Source organism: Micropterus salmoides, unplaced genomic scaffold (genome assembly GCF_014851395.1).
Source record: "Micropterus salmoides isolate LMB-PRFRI ecotype aquatic unplaced genomic scaffold, ASM1485139v1 Ms_hic_scaffold_3, whole genome shotgun sequence".
Lineage (NCBI taxonomy): Eukaryota > Metazoa > Chordata > Actinopteri > Centrarchiformes > Centrarchidae > Micropterus > Micropterus salmoides.
The window spans coordinates 24,961,666-24,974,364 of record NW_024042261.1 but is presented as its reverse complement, the minus strand read 5'-3'; the positions used below and the strand labels follow the sequence as shown (position 1 = coordinate 24,974,364).

The 12,699-nt window shown below is 39.6% G+C and overlaps 1 protein-coding gene across 3 annotated transcripts in view; it reads left to right on the top strand.

Annotated features, from left to right (window-relative positions):
• Nucleotides 1–2,972: 2,972 nt before the first annotated feature.
• The window catches only part of sipa1l3 (signal-induced proliferation-associated 1 like 3), an 80,100-nt gene continuing 70,373 nt past the window's right edge, over nt 2,973–12,699 (top strand). For all 3 annotated transcript variants that reach the window (XM_038694256.1, XM_038694257.1, XM_038694255.1), the window contains exon 1: nt 2,973–3,119. The gene's annotated coding sequence lies outside the window, so the exon portion shown is untranslated. The remainder of the gene's footprint in view (nt 3,120–12,699) is intronic.

The window sequence follows — 12,699 nt, the reverse complement described above, 5'->3', positions numbered from 1 at the left end:
CATACCACGCAGAAAGACTGAACGAGATACTGATTTCTTTGCCACCCCAAAGCGAGTACTGCCCTCAGCTTGGCCACCTCTATGAAAAGTGCCTGGCTCTGCCACTGTGTGCACATTGAACACATTGAGCACAGACACATGTTGTTGTGAATTAAACACATGGTTTATTAAAACAAAGAAAACCTGAATTAGTTCTGTTTTATGATCTAAAATAATAATAATGTGGCCTAATGTGTAATGAATTTCATTGCATTTTAAAATAGAATCAATCAATGGCTTATTCAGAGGATATACAGGTGTAGTATTGACTCCTCTCAAACGTTAAGCTCTACTGACCTCTGGTGTATAACGAGTGAAACGCAAAGTAATTTAGTGGTAGCTTGCTATCCTATGTATTTTCTGAAATAAGCTGTGCTGGACAGTAACTGTAGTACAGTACAGTTACTCAAGTACTACACTTAATTCTAACTTTATTTACATTTAAGCTGCTTTATACTTCTACTCCCCTACATTTTAGAGGCAAATATTGAACTTTTTACTCACCTACATTTATCTGACAGCTTTACATTTCAGACTAAAATTTTACACTAAAAATATGAGTTTCTAAAAAATATATCTTGTATGATCTGATAACATCATATCTACAAATAAGATATACTTATAATAAAAAATAAAGAAAAATTAGAATGAAATACATCCTATATTATATACACATATTTTTTGGAGTTGAAAATACAACCTTTCTGGGATGATATACATTCTGTTCTGTGTGAGGTATTGGGATATGAAATCCCCCAGTCATTTCTTGTTTTGTACTTGGTACATGGAAGGATCTGTGCATGTTGGAGACCAGTACTTACTCCAGATTCTCCTCACCGCCGGAAAGAAGGCAGTCACAGAGTTATCTCAAGACTGAAGTACCAAATTACAAACAATGGATGACCACTGTGGAAGATGTCATAGTGATGGAGAATCTGAACTTAAGATTTAAAAGGAAGTAGGAGTGTTTTGAAAAAGGCTGGGAAAATGGTTGATCTGTAAATTAAGGAAGAAAGGTCATAAACAGTAATGTTGTCTAAATAGATTGTAGACCTGTTTCTCCCCATAGGCTCAGTTCATCTTATTGTATATTCTATACCATTCATTTTTCATCTACTTTTCTAAAAAGAAACAATAAAGACTGAAGTTGAAATATGATACGGTGGCATTCCAGTGAGGGCCAAGAGTCATTGTCTTGTCTAATTATAATATTGTTTCTTTTTCTACTTTTTATTGCTAAAACTTTTATAGTTTCTTATACTGTTTAATTGTTGAACGCAGGACTTTTACTTATACCCTGTAACAGTATTTTTACAGTGTAGTAAATGATCTAAATACTTCTTCCACCTCTGAAAATAGGGGCATTATTTGAGTACTTAATTCTCTAGGCCTTTTCATCCACAGTTTTTTGCCTCTGTAGTTATTTTTGTGTGTTTGTTTGTTTGGAGAAACCGCTTCCTCCAAAAGATCACCATTTCCTGCATTCTACTCTCAGTTCAGTACTACTTAGAGGACAGAGGGCTGAGGTGGAAGTGAAGTCATCCTTATCACTGGATCTCCCTCCTCCATCCTCTGGTTCAGAGGAAGATGCTTGGAACTTCAGAAATCAGGATACGTACAATGAACAAGTTGTCTCTGAAGACTGTCTGGCTCCATTGTTGCCGAAAACCACAGAAGAGATATATTTGCAGGAAATATACTTTTGGTTTGCTGAGAAGTTCACATTCTCAGTGACTCGTCCATAAATACAGGCAAGAGTACACTGCAATGTATAAAACATGACACAACAGTGTACAAATAATGCAATTCCATTAAAAGCACAAAAGTCAGGTCCATGTTTTAGACCTGCATCTTGCTCCTCCAGGCAGGATATCTCTTTACTCCATATGTGCAACTTTAATTACACAAAAAGGGAAAGAAAGAACACTGTGTTTTATTTTGTCACTACCTAACTAATTGTAGCATAATGCATGTTTTATTTTATTTTGTTTATTTAAGAAGGTCACCAGTGAACTTTATTCCTAAAGATGGTCTGATTAAATCTGACCAGTCAGGGTCAATACACCAATAAGACCTGCAAATTAGTTGCAAAGTAGTATTATTGACCTTTTTAAAATAAATAATAATAATGAATAAAATTTTTCTTCCATTTTGTATTCATGTATGCCTTGATATGATCATAACCAGATGACAAAAGCAGAAAATACACATTTGAAAAAAGATTCAAAGGGAATTTTATTGTGAATTTATTATAATTTTTTATTGAATTTGCATTTCTCTCATGGCCCACAGTGAAAGTGAGACAAAAAACAACAACAATAATTTACAAATTATTTACAAACTTTAGTGCAAAGATTAAGACCGCATTGGAAATTAAATGTACCAGTCATTTGACAACTTGTAGTCTTTTATTTGTCTTCTACTTTTTCATATTTACTTTTGCCCCTGATGTTTTCTGTTCTTTTCCCAAAACATGAAAGTGAAAATGATGATATTGAATGAATAAAAAACAAAAAACAGTGGTTTTAGTTATATGTCGGCATGTGATATTTAACTATTAACTAAGCCTTTTATTTTTCAACTAAACAGTTCTTAAACTTACCTAAATTAATTTGTGAAATACATACTGACATATCAGAGGACTGATTATGTTTAGCAACCACAAGGTTGTGCTGTTGACTAATTTGTGTGTCATGCATGATCAAAATGTGATCATGCAGCATCATAAATACACAGAATGCTCCTCTAGTGTTTACACTCAGATGAAGTTACCAGTGCCTTTAATATTAACAGTAAAACTCCGTCACATTTACGAGATGGTCATTAAAACTGTGTCTATGTGTGTGTCCACATTCCCAGCGGTAGTAGTAGTAGTGTGCTGCCCCCTGTGTGTTACTATCAGTAGGTTGCGCCAACCGGAGCTGCGCCTGCGCAGTGAGTGTGCGGGCGCAGCTCCGCCGTGGTTTCGGTTGAGCATTCTTGGCAACGTCGCGCTCGGGGAACAGGCAGTCTTACCGTTGGCCGACCAGCGTTTCCACAATGTCTGGAGAAATATTTTAACGGAGTAGAAGCAGCGCTAGGTAAGAAGTGTGCTCTTCTGGTTTTCTCTGAACAGTTTTGGTTGAACAGTGCGGGTTATTCAAAAGCGCTGAAAAGTGACGAGTGAACTAACAGCGTTAGCGAGGCACCGAGAGGCAGCCGAGCAACTTCAGTCAATGCAGAGAACGGGCTCCTTACTACGACTCAGCCGTTAGTCTGTGTACCGCCTACACCCGTTTACACCGGCTCAGTGCTTCACTTCGACCTCCGGCCATTCATCAGAGTAGATATGTAGCCTTAAATATGCCGCTACCCGCAAAATTGTATTAACTACAAAATATTCCACAACCTTCCTGATCGTTAAGGTTCCAGTGCGCATGCTCGTAATGATGTGCCGACTTCGGATTTGTAGTTTTTAGCACCTGAGTTAATCACGGTTGTGAGGGCCAAGAGAAAACGGTAAGACTACAAGTTCCAGACAATGGGAGCTTTGTTTGGGGGCAGCGCTAGCCAGCTACTTAGCCTGGACGAGCTTTGAATTTCGAGTAGTTGCGCTGCAATCGGAAGTTACCTTGGCTGGAGATTTGTTTCAGACTGAGCTGCATGGGAAATATTTTGGCGCACGTAACTTAGTGGTGCAGTAGTTGTAAATGCCGTAATAGGTTGTGCAACATATTTTAAATGTGATGATAAAATGAGGATCGGTTTTGCTCCTACTGTGGTTAGACATGCAGACTCTGATCAGCTGTCAACAGTGCGTAGTATGATGCCTCCCTTTAGTTGAGATCCCCCGTGCTGCTGCTGCTGTATTCCCCAGCCCTCAGGAAATGACACGTCGAGTATCAGGATGATGGATATGTCCTGCAAGAGCGGCAGAGCATGGCAGTACTGCACATATTCTGGGCATTATTCACTCTGGTTGCCTCCCATCTGGAACTAATGGAATAATTATTACTGGGGAAAATCTGAGAATGATGTTGAAGCGTCTTGCCCTGGTTATCCTACTGCATGCATACCAGCCTGTGCTTGAGCACAGCACTGTCCAGTATTTGCTGTGCAATGGGGAAGTCCTGCATTTCATCTTTGGTTTGAGAGGAAATCAAATGAAATGTGACGTTTATGCTGAATAATAATGACATGTTGTCTCCATATTGTAAATCCAGTTCCCTTTGATCACAGGCTATGTACCAGACTGCCGAAGTCGGTTATACAATGCTCTCTGTTTATAGTTTCCTTGAAGACATTTCCATCCTGTCAGTGGATGTTTGAAAATGTTACATAATAAAACAAAGCTAAGCAGACTTTCTGTTTACGGCTTGTGAACTTATCAGCCTGTGCAACCCCAATTTTGTTTCTTTTAACTGAAAGTCCCTCTGCGTGTTGAGTATGCAGTGTCTTTCTTAATGATAATGACACACCAATCATGAGAGAGCTCATAACCTTCACCGTTGTATTTGAGAGACACATTTACCTTCTATGCTCCTTTCCTGCCCTCTTTTTCGAACTCTCTCAAAAAATTCCATTAATTGGTTGTTGAAAGAAAACTGCCGTGAACAGGTAGTTCAGTATGAGTTATTACATCAGTGAGTTCAGCTGCATGTCCCTGCAAGCTGTTGTGATGGATATTTTGAAAATAACAGGCGCTTGTGACTTCGAAGAGATGAAGCAAACCTGCAGAAAGTAGCAGGATTTTCAGACTGTGATGTGGATACATTGGCGCAGTTTGAATCTATAGTTATGGCGTAACAGGGCCTTTCTCGCTTGTCATAGTATGACAAGGCACAAGTCCAACAATAAAGTAGCCCTTTATTGCTCCCAAATGAAATTATTGGCCACACTTGTTACAGTCCTGCTACAACCACAGATATTTTTTTCATTTTTGTAACCGAGCATTTGATTAGATTTAAATATAAATATAACAACAAATGTTTCAGAAAAAATTGCCTTTCCTAGCTTCAAAATGACAAAGTAAAAATGGTTACTGACAAAATGTTTCTTCTAAATATTCTTTGCGTTCTTCTTTTAAATTAATTTGTAAAGTTTAAAGCATCAAAAAACTAGCACAATCCATACCAGTGTTCGGTTATGGAGCATCAATGCTGAATTTAAGGGTAACAAACCCTTTGCCAAATGCCACATTGTTCTCCAGGTTGTACAGGGTCACGTAACTCAATTAAAGTCAATGCAAAACGTCTTAAAATCACTCTCCTTAACCCCATGCTATTGAAAGCAAAACGACAAACTCAAAGATGTATTTACAACATTTACAAACCGTTATTTTTGGTTAAGAAAAAATAAGTCACTGTGGAACTCAAAAATGTAAACATTTCAAAATCCGATTTCTTTGGTAAAACTTCACCTTTCCAAACTAAACTCGTCACTCGTCATCGCCACGTCGATGATATCTGCATAAGCATGTTTGTTTTGGTATTTTTACAACAATATCACATTATCCATGCTGATCTAGGCCCATTTCATAACTTTGGCTCCATGTAGTCGGCGTGTCGTTGTCTCTACTGGGTACCAGATAACAGTTGCTTACAGTCTGTGATCTTGAGGAACATCTCATATTTTGTGCTACTTATACCGGTGTTTCATTGCAAACAGCTGCAGGAACAAAGAACCCTGTCTTCAAAGAGAGATGAATGTGGGCCAGCTGAGTTACTTTGCCTGTAAACATTACGTTGAATCACGGTGTCCTATCTCGATAGAGGTGACTCATCATGATTTTTTCCCCGTTCCTTTATTCTCGACAATGATTTTAAATATCTCACACGCAGTCATGGTCATCTGTTCGGTGAACACTACATTTTTCCAAGTGCGTCTTTTTGAGATGTTTTTAAGGCAACAATGATTGTTTTGGCACCAGGTCTAGTTAAAGTTCTCTTTTCCCAGCCGCGACACTTTGGCAGCCCTCCTGGCATTTGTAATTTTAGAAGGAATTGCTAGATTTCTGTTTAATCCTTGGAGGTGTCTCTGCTAACTAAAGGTTAATAGAAAGAACAATTGTGGGTTCTCATGGTGTGCAGAAGAACACACTCAAGCACCTCAAATCACATCAATCACAAATGTTGGGTGTATCCTGATAGGTCACAGAGAGGGAGGATGAAACCTTACGCTACCTTATGCCATCTGGTCTATGTCAGAGTGCTCAGTGACGGCGTACGTGTGTTTTTAAGGGGGATGAATATTAACAGCATTGTCTTAAAAATTAGCTTCTAGAATTCAGCTCAGTGTCAGCTAACCTGCTACAAGCTATAGACATTCATTTGAAGTATATTTCAACCCCCCCCGTTTATTGCCGCCTCGTGCTGTTGGTTTATGCTCCTGACTACTGATGCAGGCTTAACCAATGTCGGTTAATCTGAATAGGTCACCACACCTCATCACACCTGGCATCACAGCCTCCTCCCAGCTGGGGTTGAGTGGAGATGGGAAATCAATTGACTGTGGTAAACTAGTGTTTCTATTTGCGCGCACAATTTATTTTAATGTTGCTATTAAATAGAAAATAATCTATAACAAGCAGACAAAAAAACTGCCCTCCGATCAGACCCAGGTGTGCTCCCGATACCTGCAGCAATATCTCCAAATAATAACGCCTACTTTGACACCGTAAATTAGTAACCAAACTCGCTTTGTCCATACAGCACATCTTGAATGCATACCCCGAATGATCTGAAAACAAACAAGGTAAGTTTATTAGTCCAGCACCTTTCACATTCAGGAAAGTCAAAGTAAGGCAAAGAAATGTGTTAGGACAACATATAAAAACACACCAAAAAATTAAATTATTTAAACTAGCATTAAATTAGGATAATTAATAATTATGATAAATAATGATTAAGATAATTTTACCCATTAACTTGTCTAACAAGAAAGACAGCAACAAGCGCGAACTGTGTGGGTGAGAGCCAGCATGGCTGTTGAGGGAAACTGAAAATGAAATTTTATTTGATAATTGTGTAACACTGTGTAGTTCTGTGTAATTCTGTCGTTTAGCTGTAAAGTGTGTGTCACTACAGGGGTGGGCTAGAGTCTATGTAAACAGTGAGATCCTCAAATAGCTGAAAAGAAAACTGTGCACACTAGAATGTATAAAAGTTGCGTCAGAGGGCAGCACTATCTGAATAAAATTGAAAACTCCTCCCAGCTGTCTAATATATACTTCCATAGATAGATATAGGTATATAGATGCCTGTCACAGTCGTGATGCTTGTTTAAACATGAATAAAAAATACCTGCTGTAAATGTGCGGGTGCAGCGGGTTTTTTGACTGATATTCTTACGATGGATCAAACATGAGTTGAATGTGCATTTAGTAAACCTGCGTCATTCACATGTATTAGTCAGAGTGCAGGTGCTCAGTTCTAGATGAAATAGCCCACCAACAGTATTGCAAGCCCGCCCTGCCCACTCTCTTTGATGTATTTGCCTCCCATGAGAGTCTTATCCATAAGTCAGCATACATGGGACTGTCAAGAGGTCAGAGATTTACAGAAAGACGAGTGTTTCTTGAAATGAGCCTCTGCTTTATGGCCTTCTGTGCAGCTATAAAACATTTTCTAGGTAGGCAGTTGATCTGTCAAGCCTGCCTCCTTTTTTCATCTGCTCCCTCAGAGGTCAGATTCCCTCAAGGTGGTGTTTACCAATCTGTGTTGTCTTCTCAGGGAGGAGGATGAATCAGAGAATCACAACCTGATGCGTAAATGTCCAAAATGTGCTTGCATTCAGGCTGTTAATGCCGACAGTGTGTGCTTCCTATCTTTTGCAGAGGTTAGGGTCTTCTCAGTTTGGATATAAGAGTAAATCTCCCAGGCTTAGCTTATCCTAGGTCCTCACTAGGCTATATCTTCTCGTGACTCCTCTCTGGTGCTGGGTATGTTTGACTGGGGTAAATATAGCCTGTTGGTTTTAGCTCGAGGATAAACACAGATGTGGAGGAGGCCTTTCTTGCCACAGGTCGGCCTGCGTCCTTCCCCCTGGTCAGCGCTAGTAGCAGAGGGAGCGAGTGAGAGGGAATGGCTAATCATCCAACCACAACACACTTTAACAGGATTGTTGGAGTTAAGATTTTGACAGGGTTAAAGGAGCCAAAGCATTTAGTCAGCCTGGCAAAGTGCAGTACATAAAGACTGATTTACACAGGTATATAAGTATCAATGTCCTTTCAGTCACTCTACACATGTACAAATGGATGTCCACTTAAAGAACCTGTCAGGTGGTGATTTTAAACTTGAATACTTGGATTTGTTTTTATTGAAATACTGGAGAACCTTTCACAGACAGGAGGACTGTAAGAAAACCAGACATGACTGTTTGGGTTATTTCTCAGTTCTCACACTGAATCCCAGGCCACAAAGCACAGGAATCACTGCAATAACTGGCTATAGGCCTGCTTACTCCCTGAGCAGTACTGAATGTGCTTATTTCCATAACATTAAGAGATCTTATCTGTTATTCTCCCCCCTTTTATAAGGTTTCTCTCTAGCCTATATGCCTCTTCAAAGGGGACTGATGATGTTAAATGGCTTTTCAGAGCGGCGCTGTAACATACTATTGATGACAGACGCACAAATCAAGCATTGGCTCTCTAGGGAGCAGGCTTTGTTCTAGAGATTTACAGAGCATTCAGATACACATCCATTAAGATGAATTGTCATGCAGCGGAGAAGGCAGCAGCAGCCGCCCCCTTTCTCTCTGTAATGTCTTCATTGCCTTTATTCTCCTTACATCTTCTCTCTCGTGTCTTGGGAGATGGGTTTGTCTGCTGCTTTAGAGGGAAAGAGTATGTTGTTACACCTGCTACGTATCTGTCTCTAACTGAGGCTTCACACATAGGGTTGACAGGTGGTGTGTGGGTGTGGGTCTGTGTGCGCACACAAAGAGCTCCTGTCATACACCAACATAGCAGAAATGTGCTGGAAAGAGGAAATCCTGCATGACGGGATAAAGAAACAGCTGATTCTGGCTCCATCTGTTTTTGTGGAGTGAGGAGGAGGAGTAAATGAACCTTGTGTGCCCCCCCCCCACACACACACACACACACATGAGCTTGACCATCACACACCTGTCACTTGCTATCCATTTTAGTCTGAGATGCAGCAAAGAATCTTAAGGCTACGCTATGTTGATCAGTCCTTCATGATCGGTTTGTCTCTGGAAGGTAACTGCACATTTCTGTCCACGTAACAAAGCCATAAAAGAGACTGGAGAAGGACTACATGAAGTTACAATCCAACTTCCTTTTTTTTTTTCTACCAGCACAGTAAAAGATCGGAGCTTCGATGCTGGAAGCTGCCGTTTTATTGCCAATTAGCGATCAGCTGATTCTCACAAGCATAACATACAAAGCCAAAACAGAGCACTAGAGAGAGAAACTACATGAAATTAATTCAACTAACATAACACCACAAGTCAAAGCACAGCGCTGCAGAATAAACCAGTCAAACTAACAATACATTTTTTTTCTACCAGTCAGTAAAAGTTTAGTTGGCTGATGCTTCCACGCTCTAAGCTAACGTTATGGTTTTATTGCCAATTAACTTACTGATCAGCTGATTGTCCTGCTAACGTAACTGGCAAAGCCAAACCACAGGCTGGAGAATAAGTAGGCACCATGAAATTAATCCATATTTCACACCACTGACACGGGAAACATGTCAGGGCTCTCTGTGATTATGGCAAGCTTCTAGCTAAAGCTCTCAACCAACAGTTTTCATTTGCATCGCTAAAGTCTGACAAACAAAGTTAATTACCTGTCCAGCAGAAAACAGACAACTTCAGCAATGCTTTGAAAACATCTGTCCCACATTATATCCTTCCATCTGGAAAAATCCACAAAATCCGTGATTTCTGCCGTCAGCTGTCTGTCCCAACTCAGTCTGGCTGTCGGTTCTCGTGCTAAATAACACGTGTGCTCCTTCATTTATCCAAATGTCACTTCTCTTACTTCTAATAAACCAGAACACTACACGGAGACTGTATAGTACTATTAATATTATTATTATTCCCTCTTCTTCTTCTTAGTACATATTCAATGTAGTGTGGGGCATCAACACTACCGGAATTACACAAGCAGAAGAAGAACGCCGTGATGACAAAACACGCTCTGTAGCGCTGTTTGTTCGTTGTCGGCTACAGTAGAAACATGACGACAAAATACAGCGAGCTCCATAGCAGGGGGTGCCCGCGGTTATGTAGATATAAGTGTCTCATTCTAAGGTAAAGGTCTAAGGTCTTTATACACCACTGAAAACATAGTTATGGATCTTATATTGCATTTCTGTCAATAGATCCTCAGAAATATTACACACTGAACCTTTCATTTCTGCGACTATATGATCACACTAGGGCTACAACTAATGATTATTTCAATTTCAATTTCAATTAATCTAATTATTCATGTTCTCTATTAAATGACAAGATATTGTGAAAAATGACCACCACAGAGTACAAGTTGGCATCTTGATTTGATTGTTTTGTCCAACCAATGGTCCAACTCCCTTCAATTAGAAATTATTTAAAACACAGAAAAACAACTAATGCTCACATTTGAGATGCTGGATTTAGCGGCCACTTGGCATTTCGTTTCAGCACTAAAATCACACCAGGTCACATTAGTGTAACAGGACTTGTAAAAGGATAAAGACACACATTGAAGTGAGAAACAGTGCCAGCAGAGTCGCATAAGAGCAATTTCTATAATGTAAAGTGATGTCTTCTTTTATTTTACCACCTGTGTGTGTGTGTGTGTGTGTGTATGTATATGTATATGTATGTATGTATGTATATGTGTATATATATATATATATATATATATATATATATATATATATTTAAGTAAGTATTAATGCAATAATAGAATATTGTGACAGGATGTTTGAAATCAGTTATCAAGAATGTGAATGAGGAAGTGTAAAAGCCCCTCATGTCAGTCAATGGCCTGAATCACTGGATCAACAAAAGGTTGTAATGACCAACCCCACTATGTCTGAACAATGAGTCAATTCTTCATTGTGAAAGATGTGTGTACGGCCACATTTGTGTTGCTTTCTTTAGAGCAATAAAAGCATCTTTGTAGGCCCCATACACCTCATGTGAAATTCCATCTGTATTTTATTTGGAGGCGCTCGCTGGCCTCTTAGCACTTTCTGGCTCTCTGTGCTGCCTGTTGGAGGTCAAGCTGTCGGACAGGAAGTGAGTATTAACTGAAGAGGATGCAAGTGCACCGTGAAGATGAGTGTTGCTATGAATCAGACCATAGGCATCGGAGAGAGAAGTGGCCTTACACTGCAGAGATCAGTCACCAAGACAAAAGAACAGTTCACACGACATGAGTACAAATATTTCCCTAAGCTCAGAAAAATGTTAACATAATTTGTCTCTGGCATGCAGCTCATATCCTGGACTTTCTTTGCCCATTCATTGTTAGGATAGTTTAGTATTGGCTCATCTTAGTAACTGGAGAGGAACAACGCTGTGTAACGGGCGAAACACCAAACACCGTCAGGAAATGTGGAGATAGATTTGCATGTTTCCCCCTTCCTCTGTCACTCAGGATGTTATGCTTTTAGTGACCTGCACACTATTTTAAAACAGGTAGCGCCTCATGTATACGTGTGGTCTGGGTGGGAATGGGTTTTAAAGATGTTTTTAGTTATTTTCTGTCACATTGTAAGAAGTTTTATGAAATGACATCAAAGGTCAATGTCTTTCTTTTCCCTCATTTTGTGGTATGTGGCATGCATGCATACATGCAACCATTCAGAGAGGCATGCATGCATACATACAGTCTCTCCCGCCCTTTTCCCCTTCATAGCTCAGATCTTAGGCTATGACTGACTGTGGAGCCATTGTTTTAATGCTAATTGAGTATAGCATGTGGTCATTCCTTGAATGGCTCAGTTTTTATGGTACTGTATCAAAATGTGCATTTTTTTTCCCCCTCATTTCCAAATCAGATTGGATACTGGGATGGAGGCTATTTAGTGGGCTATTTCCCACACAAGTTCATTTGGTCTACCCTGCATGGAGAGGGTATGGCATGCTAATGTATTTATGCTGTTTGAGGCAGGGCAGGCATGTAAAGGGCATGTTAAGTCTGCTTTATGAGTGGGATATATGGGGATTTCTGAAAAACATACGCTAAACAGCTGTTTTGTTTTGGGTCTTTAAAAAAAGTAATCCTGTGGGATATGTTATTCACTGTGTGTGTGTGTGTGTGTGTGTGTGTGTGTGTGTGTGTGTGTGTGTGTGTACACACACTATAAGTAATGAATTCAGATTGAAACTTAGTCAACATTTTTGAATAATTCATTAGTGTTTTCTGTGGTCAATATGTCATCAGATAACCAAGCTCGTTGCCTCTCTTAGTAAGCCGTCAGACTGAAAAAACGCAAGGGTGGGGTGTGTGTAGCTTTAGGTAAGGTGAGAAGATGAAATATGATCCAGGAGGGCCGGTTTGAGTTATAGATTCATGAGTTTGAAGGCTTATAAGATGCCAGAACACTCCACAGAAGTTTTTAATACTGTACGTGGGGGATTTTACCACTACTACAGTTGTTTTATCCTCCATCAGGAAGTGAAGAGTAGAATTACATCAAGTTAAAAAGTAATATA